Genomic DNA, 13394 nt, shown 5'->3' with positions numbered 1-13394 from the left:
ATTCCGGAGACGTTTCCCCAGTTTGCAGGCTGAACAAAAGGGTCTGCCCGCCTCTGGTCGGAGGGGTTCAGCAGGAGCTCCCTCGGCTCCGCGAGCAGAGAAAACACCCACCGAACAACAGCAGCATTGTAAGTTCTCAGTCTCGCAGCTGTGCTGCGTTTATTGGCATCTAGTTATCATACTCTCTTCAAATCCGCAGGCCTCCCCCCACGCAGCCCGCAGCCGCGAAGGAATCACTACCTGCCTTGTTTCTGCGGCGTGCCCAGCCTTCGGCACAGACCGCCGCTCTTCGTTTCTGCAAATATTAAGCTTTCAGCTTTCAGAGCTGAACAATGCAAGGAGCCTTTGCAAAGCAAGTCCCAAGGGAAGTGCTTACAAACAGCAGGAGGCTAAACCGTACGGGGATACAGAGGGATCTCTTGCGATAAGCGCGAAGTAACGCAGAAGTTGTATTAAACGCTGTCCGGCACGTACCGTAACCGATAGGCAAAACCTGCTCGCTGGGAGGAGGCACTAACTCCAGCAGAGGGCACCGCGACACCAAGAGAGCGCAAAGGACGGCGGCCGCCGCCGCCGCCGAAGGAGCGGGCACCGGCCCGCGCTAAATAACACCTCGGCGGGCGTGAAGCACAAAGCTGGCACCCGCTTCGAGGGGGAAATGCTAAATACATGCTAATATAACAAATACGTTGTATTGCAAGCTGGCGGCTTGCTGAAAGGCAGTGTCTTCACGCAGCACCCAGAAAGCAATGTTTTAATGACGGGAACTACTTTCGTATGAATTACCACGCTGTGCGCTACCGTAGTACAAATTTTGCTAATATAGTACTTGACGTACGATACTTAAACGCTCAGTGCGTGGAAGTCTACCGTCTAAACTTACGGTTCCCAAACGTCAGGGCAGCTCGGGGCTGATCACAGGAGCGACGACCGCTGGGGTATTACCGGTCCCGCGGAGCGCTCCCGCTTGGACCGCTGAAAGCTAAGACCAAGTTCAGGAAAAGAGAACCGGTCGTCCATGCCAGCGCGACAGCCCGGCGCGCTGCCGGGTACACCCAAGCGGAGATGGCTTCCCCACCTCCCACACTCCTGCAAGCCTTCCTCAGCGGAAAGCCCGCCTGCCTCGGGAAAGCCACCGCAGCTCCGTAAAGTACATCCTTGCACGCGTCGTAAAATATTGGACAGCCGATGGTTAAAACAGTATCGTTTATCCCAGCACCGGGTAAAATTGTGGGTGGTCTATATTCTGAAGGTCTGATTTCAGGCTCTCTTCCAACCCCAGCAAAATGCCCCTGCAGATAATTCCCATTTTGAACGGCCTCTACAATCCTACACACGAGATCCAGCTTTGCTTGCTTTTAAAAGCAAAGACTACAGAATAAAGAATCCACTACTGTCTGAGGAGTCAGTCCTTCCGCTTCAGGAAAACGTTTTTGGGGGAAATGTGCACTACTGTCAGTCAAAGCAGCCGCTAAAGCAAGGAGAAAGCAATGTCAGAAGTCACATCAAGCCAAGTGTCGCGTTAGATATTTTTTGCAGGGCAACATTTTGCAGTAAAAACCTAAGATCTTATTAGAGAAGCGGACAATTTTAATAGAAGCAAAATCTGAAATTGACTGTCAAGCAGGCAAGGAACCTGCTAGCAATTCTGTGACTCCTGAAAAGCCAGGTATTAGAAATCCTATCTCAGTAAGATCGCCGCCTCCATTTACTCAACCAGAAATGGAATGTAAGCACTGAAACCAGTGGCAGCAAATTCAGTTGTAGAAACTTGGAAAAAGAGAGTTTTACTGATCAATGGTTCATTTGGAGTAAGAAACATTTTACCACAAAATAGTAAGGGTGGTCATTTTAAAGTAGCTGTCATAGCAAGAAGTCAGCTGACAGTTACAGCATGCATCTGCAAGCAAATGCAATGAGTTGTGTACTTTGGATTGTGCATAGTAGAAAATATTTGCTAAGAATTTCGTGCTATACAGTCTATGCCAGGGAAAATGCAAACATTTACAAACACTATAAAAAAAAAGGGGGGGGGAGAAAGACTATTGATAGTCACATTTTCGATATTTGCCTAAGTTCAAAAATTTAACATGCTAGGTTGTTAGGATCATACACTAGTGGGATTTAAGGCAAAAATCACAGTGCATGGTTGACAGACATAGTCCACAAAATAAAAATCCCAGAGTCCTGCTCCAGCAGCTCAGGAAAATACACCTTGGTGGCAAACACTGAGACAGCGACCTGCATCGCTCTGGGGCCCTCCATGCACTGAACAGATCGACCTCTGATGCCCTGATCCTGGGCCCTTTTTATAATCACGTACGTCAGGGGACAAAGCAATTTGGTAGCGTCAGAGAAACGCAGCATCGCCTTAAGTCTTCTGAAAATGAAAAACGGCCATCAAATTTTGGTGGTTCTGCAAATGACCTGCAAGCTAACCCTGAGGTGCCTCTTCTCGTTTCTCCCCATTTCCCTTAAGCACTGCTTCCCAGCTTTCATTTTCCCCAACCACCAATATGCAAAATGTAAAAAATGAAAATTTAGATAAGAGACGTGAGAATTATATCCTTAAAAAGGTGAGAACTTGATAAATCTGACTCTTGCAACAAAGCCAATTTTTGCAAATAGCTAAAAATGTGTCACAATTATGAAGTATTATACAGCTTTCAGTGTTTTGGCAGCATATTTGCATACCTATCACACTATAAATTTTACAGTTCATAAATACCAAGAATATTTTACAGTTAGCAAATGCAGATGTCAGGAATTGGCTTTCTAAGAAAATTCAATACTGTACAAAATCCTTTGTCTACAGCACAACATCCAGTACTGGTGCTTACCGTAACTCGCAGCTACCGTGACCCAACAGTCAATCTGTATGCATAAAGGAATATCTCTTATGAGGATAAAGTTAATTAAGGAAATTGAGTCTAAAGGTACCTGGAACACGAACATACGAGAATGCCATCAGAAACCTTGCAAAAATGACCACACTCAAGTCACTTGGCTTAGAAGTTTAGAAACAAATTCACCTTCAATATAAGAATGACTTCCCAAAGATACAGGGCCCCAAATATTTACTTACTTATAGATAGAGTTCAAAGATCAAATATGAATTTAGGGACTAGATGCATCTTGTGACCGACTTCGTCCACATTATACCAAGAGGGATATATCAGCTTCTATCCAGAGCAGTAATAAACTATGCATTCAATATTAAAACCAAACACCCCCCCCCCAAAAACAAAACACATTCTTGAGAAATCTAGCAGAAATAAGACTCATGAATATGAAAAAAAGCAGCTGACAGCCATTAAATACAAAGTGTTTGCTTTCTAGCAGCCGTCCGTTCTCACCTCTCAGCAAGGTGTTGATTCTCTTTCTACCACTAATTCTTCAAGTTTTAAAATACCACATGGCAAACGTTTGTTTGTGCATGCACAAGGTTTATTTTCATATAAGGCCAATTTCCCTCCCGGGGATACTCAGATAGTCTCTACTCCTTTCAGTGACTACAGAGGGTTAAACCCTAGGGCATGAGTGTACTTCCCTTTCTTTTTTCCAGTGTGACATTATTTTGTGCTTTATGCAAAGGAGTTCAAGTGTTGCATTAAATTTTCCTTAATTCTTTGCTTTCCATGACAATGTAACGATATAGTTCTTTAAAAGTCTAATTCTGGACAGACTTAATATGAACATTCTCTGACAGTGCTGTTCATGCTTAAAAATACAGCATTAAAACAGCTAAAACATTTGATGTTTAGAAACAAAGTCACCCATCTGCCAAGGATTTTGGAAGCATTACATACCAGGAAAGATTTTCTGTTCTAAAACTATTTAATGTTCAAGAAAAAAAAAAAACAACTCCAGACATGCAAAGCTTTACGCTTTAAAATAATCCTTTCTACTTAGTCTAGATCATCCTTGCAAAAATGTTTGTTTACTCTGAAGCACCAGTTTTCTATTGCAAACAGCCATCCACTGCCTAAGATTGAGCATTTACATCTACCTCCATAAAATAATGGCATTTATAAATTAATCATAACACCTAAAAATAACTGACCTACTTTGTTTGGCCACCTAGGACTCAGTGCATGCAAGCATCCAAGCTACAAATTATCCTCGTGCCAATAGAAGTGTTAAGGTGCTCCGCACGGAGCTGGAATTTCACAGCAAGTTATTGCATAAACCGTGCTGTGGACCTCGTAAGAGACACCAGCTGCCGTTAAAACGCCACCGCGGAGACGTGCCAAGTCTTAAAACGTACAGGTCCAGTTACCTCAAACAACCGACCCAGGCACTCAGGTTTTCCGCAAACAGACGTGCTACGGTTCGGCTGACCCCGGTGTCGGACACAAGCGCTTGCACAGCGCAGGGACGCAAGGCTTCAGCTGGAGAGCACCAAAAGGAAACTAAGAGCTGGGCACAATTTTGAGCTGAGGGAAGCACCAAAACCAGCAATAAATAAATAATAAATAAGCCAATAAAATAAAAGCACGCATCTCTGGGCTGCAACGCGCTCCTGGAGGGTGGCACAGGCTCCACGGGGTGGCCGGCGGCGCAGGGAGCCCCGACAGAGCCGTATCCTGCCCAGGCTCTTGCCCAGAGCCCGTCTGCCCACGGGGCTTTGCTAGGCCAAACACAATAAAAAGCATTTTTGCAAGCTAACGGACGCTGGTACGCGTCTGTGACAACACTGCACCAGAGTCCCGGGATAACTCTTCCTCGCGGTTAGGCCAGGGTGCAGGGTTGGCTGAATTCCTGTTTCTAAGCCCAAAACCCTGCCAGCTTTCAGCTACCACTACCATATGGCTGAGCGGAGCAAAGCTCTTCCTCCCACCTACCAAAAAGTGAGTCGCTTTTTGTGATAATTTAACTCCCTGGGAAACTGGGATTTTTCTGGAAGAACACTCGCTGCATCAAAAACGGAGCCAAGAGCCGCTAACGCGTGGAGCAAGGTGGCTCTCGTCGCAGAAGACGAACGTACAGGTCTGTGACACCCAAGCCCTGGGGCTGGCATATATATAATCAAGGCTTTACCCAAATTCACCTTCTTTATGGCAGCTTCGGTAAAAATTCATCATGGGGGCAAGGAAAAAACCCACCCAAATCCAGTCACAGAAATAATTTAAGTAGAGTTGCACAACTGTATTAATAATTGGATTAAAAATAATAATAATAAAAAAACACAACAACCCGCAACGCTCGCCTCCTTTGCGGTTTGAAGTATGTGACCTATTTTGAGCAGCTCTGAGAAACAGCGCGTCAAAAACACACCGGGAAAATGACTTCTCCCTTACCGCAGCAAAAGATGTTCGGATCTCATTTGTTGACATTCATCATTAGGAGGAGAGACCTCTGAAAGCCCTACAATGATAGTAAAGCTTCTTAGGATTTTAAGGAAAGCCTACATTAAACAGCAGGAATGGCAAGAGCTGATTAGTCCTACAGCTTGAGATACACACTACAGTTAAAAAAAAAAAAATTAAGAATTCAGCAAAATAAGCTAAGACAATGCAACAAGCAGCCTTCTGTATTCAGATACCTGTTTACCAAAAGAGTTCGGACTCTGACTTCAAGAAACATCAGTTTGACAGCTTCCCAAAAATCAAAATCAACATTTTAAAAAATATATTCTAAAGAAAATTTTTCTGCTTATCAAAAAAAACCCAGAAATGCAGATCAAACTAGCATAGACAAAAAAAAAAGCATTTTCAAAAGCCCTTTCATTTCAAACCACAAGCTAGAGTCCTATTTTCAGAAACAGTAAATTGTTTTGACAGAGGCTTCCACTATAGATGTACAATATCTACTATCTTTAAAGTCTTGAAACACATGATAATTAGAAAACATTCGGTTCAGTTCACCAACTACACATTGCCCATTTGTTTATTACAATCTGCTGTAAATGCAAACCCTGTTTTGACTACTTTCTTACAAAGTCAGCTCAATAAACACTTAAAAAAAATCCTTATATCTATTTAAGTCCTGCTCAAAACAAATTAGAAAAAAATTAAGCCAACAACCATCCATTATTTCCATTCATTCAAAATAGTAACCTAGCCAGCTAGTATAACATCAAGCTATACAAGGCAATACAACTTCAGGGAAAATATAAATGCCAAGAAATTAAAACAAAATATTAAATGAAGATTATTTGATTGGATATTGGAGTCACCATCGAGTTCGTTGAAACAGCTCCAGTCCATCTAAAGCTGAGGAAAGTACCATAAGCATTCAGAAACTAAGATACCAACCATTTCAGCGAGGAAACCTACTGATCTGAAAAATTCAGTTACTTCATGGAAATCTATCACCTAAATAACAAGAACTACAGTCATAAGGCATGACTTTTAAAGGTGATTTTCTTGCCTTAATCACCTCTGCAGCCTTAATATTACAGTATTTCGTCTGTAACTGAGTTAATGTGCTATTAGCAAACGTGATTTTGAATGCCGCGTGGAGAGATTATCTTGCATTTGCCTGTTTAGACTGACCGATGGAAACAGTTTTTTATTTCTTCAGGTGGTTCTTTCGCAGGAACTAATTCAATACACCTTTCGGTATTGCTCCGCTGTCGTTGCCGAGAGGACTTGCACGTGAAGTTCAAATATTCATTAAATACAACGACAGGTAAAATAAGCCAATTCTGTTCCTATTTAGATTTCCTCTTCTGTATCTAAAACCCTTCGGATTCCTCAATGAAATAATGGGAATGGGAAATAACGTAGTGAAATACCTACATAACGCCCCCTTGCTATTGCACTAATCAGTTTTGCCCTGGTGCTCCCACCTGCTACAAACACCCTGCTTCGAAATAATCTGGCTCTCTCCACCAGAAAGGAGAATTACGCTCTTAGTAATGTGCTTTTTGCTTGTCACCTTGAATTGAGACCCACCTTTATCACCGCAAGTAGGACAGAGTAAAGGGCAAGTAATTAACCGGTCTCTCGGCAACTGAAGCAACAGGATATATTTGGGACTGCTTTGAAGTTCTCCATCTAAACCAGATGAGGTCAGAGAAGGAAAACAGCCAACATACATCTTCAGGAAAGCCACACCCAGCAGAAGACTGAGAAATCATTTCACTCTGAGCACAGAAACTAGAACTTAGAAGGAAGAGACCCCCGCTTCCGTGCGCCAGACATGCCTGTTGAAGGTGGAGAAGTTACCCTCCAGAATCCCCACGAAGACCAAGAAGCACAAATGAAAATCCTGAGTTTTCGCCTCCAAAAGAGCCTCCTTTGCCTCGCTGGCGCTCGGAGTTTCTGATAAGGCCATTCTTTTGTTTCAAGACTTCCCTGAATTTTCTGCATACCTTAATCCAATTAAAAAGACAAAAAGAAGCAAGCCAAAGGCCACGCTTCCCGTACGAGAACAGTTTGGGGACATTCCTAGCGAAGCAGCGTTTCCACAGCCAGACTCCTCATTGGCGCATAGAACATAAAGTGAACAGCTCACAAGCACCCTGGAAGGGACATGAAAAAGCTCTAATTCTCTGTAATATACTTCATTTTTGAAGGCAAGAAGCAGGACAGAAAACACCGAGTTTGAATAATGCCACTTGAGAAGCTAAACCAGGTGTTAACCTTCCTGGTTCACACCACAGATGAGAAGACCAAGTGCTCCACTAACAGGTCAAGCCCATTTTTTCCTCAAGGATTCAAGCTCACCTTAGCTCTCTCCTTACTCTACCCTTTCCCGTGTCTATATCCTTGTTCCAAAATAACCACACAGGAAAAGCAGAAGCAACCACCACCCAGCCTTGCCTTTCAGTGTGGAAACAGCAATGCATCCGGCTTTTGGTGGCGGTGGCAGTGGCAGCAGCAGCAGGACTCGCTACTGCATCAACACAAAACAGGCAAACTGATTCAGATGAAACATGGGGAAAAAAAAGAGTTTGCAGCGGGGGGTGAGGGGTAGCACTGCTTATTCCAAGCCATCAGTTTCCTACACACGTGGTTTACTGGTTTACCATGGGTCAGTCTCATCCACCACGATGGGCATGTTGCACAATCACTGTTAATTCAAATCTTTTGACTCAACCCAACAACTTATTTTGCAAAACCAAGGAAAGTTACACTCGAACCAGAAATTAAACACACACACACACACAGACAAAACAGCCTGACTTATAGTACAGGCTTTTCTTAAAGCTTCCAGAGAAAAGTCCCTCACACAGAAATATAATTAGGTTTCTCTGCAATTTTGCCCATTGCAAAGGTATGGAAAGCACTCCAGTACCAACGGAGGACTCTCTTTAGGGTACAACTTGACTCTTTAATAAACTACTCTGGTAATATTTGACATCTAAGCCAAACTTCTCCACAACTTTTTTAAAGCATCATAACTCTGTCTTAACCAACAACTTTCAAACTATTAAGAAAGTAACCTGATGAACTCTCGCATTCGCTATAAAGGTATACCTGCAACCGGAGACAAATCGAAAGAAACCATGTGTGCAAAGCCACCTTTGTGCATCCATGATATCTTTAATATTAAAAACTGCTCAGGTTTTTAACTCTTTTTCTTTAACCTAAGTAATCTATGCATATATCTCAAACTGAATTCAGACTACATAAACACCTTCTAAAGTTTGAGGATCTTACACAGTATTTTACATGAGTTGTAAACAAATATTGCTGGGGAAAATCCATTTGAACAGTAACAATCAAACAGAAACCTTTTGTTCTAAACCTTATCAAGGTCAGCAGGAGAAACATTTACAATTCAAGCCAAAAGTTACTTTTCTGGAGTGGCTAATCTTACTGTTTGGTATTGATAGTTATTTTTTCAACACTTACAAGTTTCTGTGTTTAGGTTTTTACTACATTGAAACGGCAGATATATCCATCTCGAAAGATAAAAGATTGAGCTCTGCAAAGTCTCTGCCTATAAGCAAGATGTTGCATGGGCAGTAGCCTAAGGATTCTTAATTTCAACAGAAATTAGACAACAGTAAATTCCAAGTCCTGAAAACATGGCCAAATCAAATAAGTTTGCAATCAGCAAGCTACATATAACGGAGAGACTGTAAATCAGATTTTATAAAATGACACTGGCCAATTGGTTCCCGTATCAGGGGACACCAGCCGATCTTTAACACTAATCATACAAGCAGCATAAGTGAGGAAAAAAGGAAAGGTGGCATACTTGAGATAAGACACTAACTAAAAGCTCGTTTCCTTTGGAATTGGAAGTGAGCTTTCTTTTGAAGGATCTCATTACCATGCATTTTATCTGCCACCTCCAATATTTCAAATCCAATATTAAGACTTAAAACATAGCTTAGACGCTATGCATAGCTTCCAGGTAAACTTTGTTAAATATTAGCTAGACAGTTACAAAGCAGGAATTTCTACCCCTGCTTCAAGCTTGCACATTGTTTCCCGGAGATTAAAAGGAACCGCAAAGAGCTCATCCAACAGGCAGAAGTTATCAGCAAGCACGGCACAAAGTTAGAAGGTCAAGAAGGCGAGGAAGGATTAAAACAAACACAGCCGAGGCGTCACGTGAAGAGGATATTTTATATTCTAATGCCATTAGGACACAGCAAAGGACAGGATGCCAAGGGAAGGTGAAAACCAGGAGCAAAAGCTGAGGAAGTGGGCTTGGAAGGAAAGTTTCAGAGAAGACCGGGCTCTTGGGACGCGGGGGAAATAAGATCTCATGTTTAGCTCACAGAGAGCAGAATGAAGCAGAGTGACAAGAAATACCAACACGGGAAAGAGGCTGGGTGAAGCCAAAGCTACACAACACCTTACATAACGATAACTGTGAAATACGGAGGGGAGAGTCAAGAAAATAGTCAGCTGAGAAAGGTGGTGACATGAAAGCAAGATGAAATGTTAAGTGAAATTCAAGCATGCTATGGAAAAGCTAAAGCTATACTAGGCTTATTGCATAAGGAGAACACTTATTCCCCAAGTTTTATTTAGGTGCATAAGAATTTTAGTGTTGCAGGAAAAAAAAAAAATCACTAAATGGTAATATAGTAAAAAGAATAACATCTTCCGACATTTTAGGTCTGCAGTACAAGACTAAACTGATGAGTCAACTTGCTTTGAAAAACAGTAGAAATTATATCTTAAAATTTCTGAATGCTACTCAGACATGAAAGCTACTTCATTAAAAACATAGCCAAGTAGTGAAGTAACCAGTTTGAGAAATACCGTACATAGTTGCCTTTTAATCTTACAGCTCAATTAAATGTTCAGAGAAAGAGACCTACTTTAAAGTTAACCTCAGTGAAATCCAGCCTCTCGTTTTACTTTTCTTACCAAAGGATCAGAGATTCTGAAAGGAAAGAAGAAACACTAAAAGCCATTAGGCAAAAAGACCACAAAACAGCAATAGAGGCTTTGAGGAAAATATTTTTGATTATCACCTGTCCATATTACAACGGCACCACCTTAGGTGACCATTGCAACTCCTGCTGAATACTACACATTTTTTGTATTTAAGAGCAATAACTCTAAAGCAGCCACGCAAGATCTCTTGTTTACTGCAGCATGTGGGCTAGCTAGCGACTAGATCATCTCATATTTCTACTGCTGGAGCAGCACTATAGATTCAGCATTACAAACAGGAGTGCTATTGCCTAAGAATCAATTGGGCAATGAAAGAGCTAAAGACACTTGTCTTACAGAAAATTACCGTCAAACGCTGCCAGACCCAGCTTTCCCTCTTTCTGGGCCACCAGCCAGATACTAATCATTTCAGGTCCCTACTAATTTTTAGCTGTGCAACACGCTCCGTTACAACAGGGGCAGCTGCACGCAGGCGGTGTTTTAGGATACTTTTGAGTATTAAAAAAAAAACCAAAAAACACCAAAAAATTTGCTATCACCCTGAATGTAACATTATGACGAGCTGAAACAACATCCTACATTCCTACAACATCAGAGCACAGTGTCAAAAGCTGTTCCACAAGCTAGGATGGCAAAGCCAAGTGAAGATGGCTTTGACAACAATCTGGTGGCTTTGCAAACCAGTTTGGTGAGTTTAGGATTAACCATTCTCACTTTGAACTTCCTTATTAAAACAGGAAATGTTTGTCACAGATGCTGCTACAGAACTGTGATGTGCAGACTCATGCAACGTATCTGAAAAGTGCAGACATAAAGTAATTGTGCAAGTTTCACCTTATCTTGATAAGAAGAGATTCACTTAGGAAGTTACAAAGAACATCTGGATAATCAAGATGCCTCGCGGAATTATTTGCGAATTGCTTTTGACCTCATTTCTATGTATTGATCACCAGCTGTATCACAAGGCTTAGCAGTTCACTGAAGTGAAAACAATGACTTTAAATAAACAGTAAGTGCAATATTTCACCCAGATTTCACAACCATGCCAAAGAACATATTAGTAGGGCAAGATGCTTCTACAGAGTAGCTGAAATATTAAGGCATGTTACAACTGGCCAAGTTTAGAAGTACATAACGTCCTTAAAACTCTTTCTTGCTTGGCCAGCTCTAACTGGAAGAACTATTAACTACTGGCAATTCTTGCATCTAATGCAACAAGCCAAATTGCTCAAGGTCCTACTGGCTTAAAAACATAAGTAAAATAAACTTTTGGAGTCTAAGGTGTTGTACTCTCCTGAAGCCAACAAGCACTGTGTGGAAAAACTGAGGATCACACTCCTGCATGTATGCTAATCCTCTTCTAGTGCCCAGGAAGCTGTGAGGTATTTGCTTTTGCAACATTAAAATCTTGCTTAAAGGCAGAATATATTAGCTAAATCTCTGCATCACAATAATACTGTCATGCATCTTTTTTATGATTCTCAAAACGGGCAGAAGCAGAACAGCCCAAGGACACTCAAACCTATCTGCAATTACAGCATAAGCACATCCTATTTGTGCTTTCATGACTTTGAAACTGTCTTACAATAAAGTGCAGGAAATCTCTTTTGTTATGAGAAATCTTCCACAAACTAATGTGAAAGGCCTGTAACAGCCGATTTGCATGTTGTGTTTTGAAAGAACGCACAGGACACAAGATACTGGAAAGTCCTGCTTTCGTTATCCATGCACTCACCTGCACAGGGCCTTCTAGCTCTTACACTAGCAAAACTATGGATTTCATGATTTTAATTTTCCCTTTCCCAGAGAGTGTTTTGATGAGGCTATCTCCTCTTCACACTGTTCAGAGGGTATTAATTCCAGAAGGCAAAATGAAAAACACATGCAGACCACGCCTGTTTGAATTAAATTCAGTTAAGGAGGATGACTGTTCCAGTATTAACGTATCCACGACACAAAAATCACTTAGCAGTAGGCTTACTAACAAAGCTAATTTCAATTTGTTAGGTCTACTACAGTACTTGCTTGATTTAAGCAGTGATCCGTCATGTAAATAGGTTTACAGATGGCTGCTACTTTCTGAATTCCATGAATTTTGGAAAGCCTGTTGTGTTTGTCATTTCAGAGGCAATTTTAGGGCAAGGTTTGACAGAGTCGTGGTTACCTTAAGCTCGCAGTGGAAAAAAAAAAAGTATAAGGAAGTATTCCGAGTTGAGTTTAGCTATACAGGCACTTGATGAAGCATCTCAGCATTACTGCAAGTGCCTTAATGCCATTTTTGCCATGATCTGAGATCTCAGGCAGCAAGCATGCAAAATGCCTTTGATGCACTGGAAGGGCATCTGTGTCTGGGCAGAGACAGAAAGTACCTGACCCGCAAGCTGAGTGCTCAACCATTCCCTAAGCGTACATTTAAACCTTGCTCCTGAGCAGTATCTGTCGTTTCGTACTAGGAGCTGACCTCTTCTAAAAACGTTTACACTACTGATATAATGAAAGCTAGGTTGCATTAAATGATTAAATAAGGTTCCTTACTATTAGTCAAGCTGATGCAGGCGTCTTACACAAATAATCCCACATTTCATCAGTTAACTCTTCAATTGAATTGATGATCACAGAGGAAGTTTCTGCCTCTCCTCCTACGAAATACGTGAGGTTTTACAGAAACTGGGAAACCAGGGGAGCGCAATTACTGCTCCGACGCCTTGCTTTATTCTGAATTTGGGAATTTTCCAAACAACACTTACAAAACTGGAATCTGACAGAAAAAAAAAAAAGAAAAAGAAAAAAGAAAGGGGGCTAGGTATATTCGCACGGAGCCCAGCTGGGCGAAATGCCCCCCTCTGCGTGGGCGCCTGCTGAGAGGTTACGCGTCCCGAGTGCGGGACCACGCTCGCTCCCTTCGGGGTCTGCGTTCTGACCGACCGCAGCTGCAACAGGGAGTTAAAACACGCGACGAACCCGCAGTTCGGAGAGACCCGCGTGGATGTTATCAATCAGGGCGTTTTTCACCCCAAAAAGGGGCTGCGGGGGGGTCGGGGAGGGAGGCCCGGGCTGGGGGCATTGAGGGGTGAAAGGCCGGGG

General features: G+C 42.2%; 1 protein-coding gene across 3 annotated transcripts in view; it reads right to left on the bottom strand.

Annotated features, from left to right (window-relative positions):
- The window catches only part of GLCE (glucuronic acid epimerase), a 62873-nt gene extending 49963 nt beyond the window's left edge, over positions 1–12910 (bottom strand). For 2 of the 3 annotated variants that reach the window (XR_003252657.1, XM_026060773.1), the window contains exon 1: positions 12846–12910. The gene's annotated coding sequence lies outside the window, so the exon portion shown is untranslated. Of the gene's footprint in view, positions 1–5300; positions 5370–12845 lie in introns of those variants that run through there. The other variant, XM_026060774.1, reaches the window with a different exon arrangement.
- Positions 12911–13394: the final 484 nt, after the last annotated feature.

The sequence above is a fragment of the Apteryx rowi genome, unplaced genomic scaffold (assembly GCF_003343035.1).
Source record: "Apteryx rowi isolate R43461 unplaced genomic scaffold, aptRow1 scaffold_170, whole genome shotgun sequence".
Taxonomy (NCBI): domain Eukaryota; kingdom Metazoa; phylum Chordata; class Aves; order Apterygiformes; family Apterygidae; genus Apteryx; species Apteryx rowi.
Note: the sequence above shows the minus strand (reverse complement) of the source record. Positions and strands in the feature narration are given on the sequence as shown.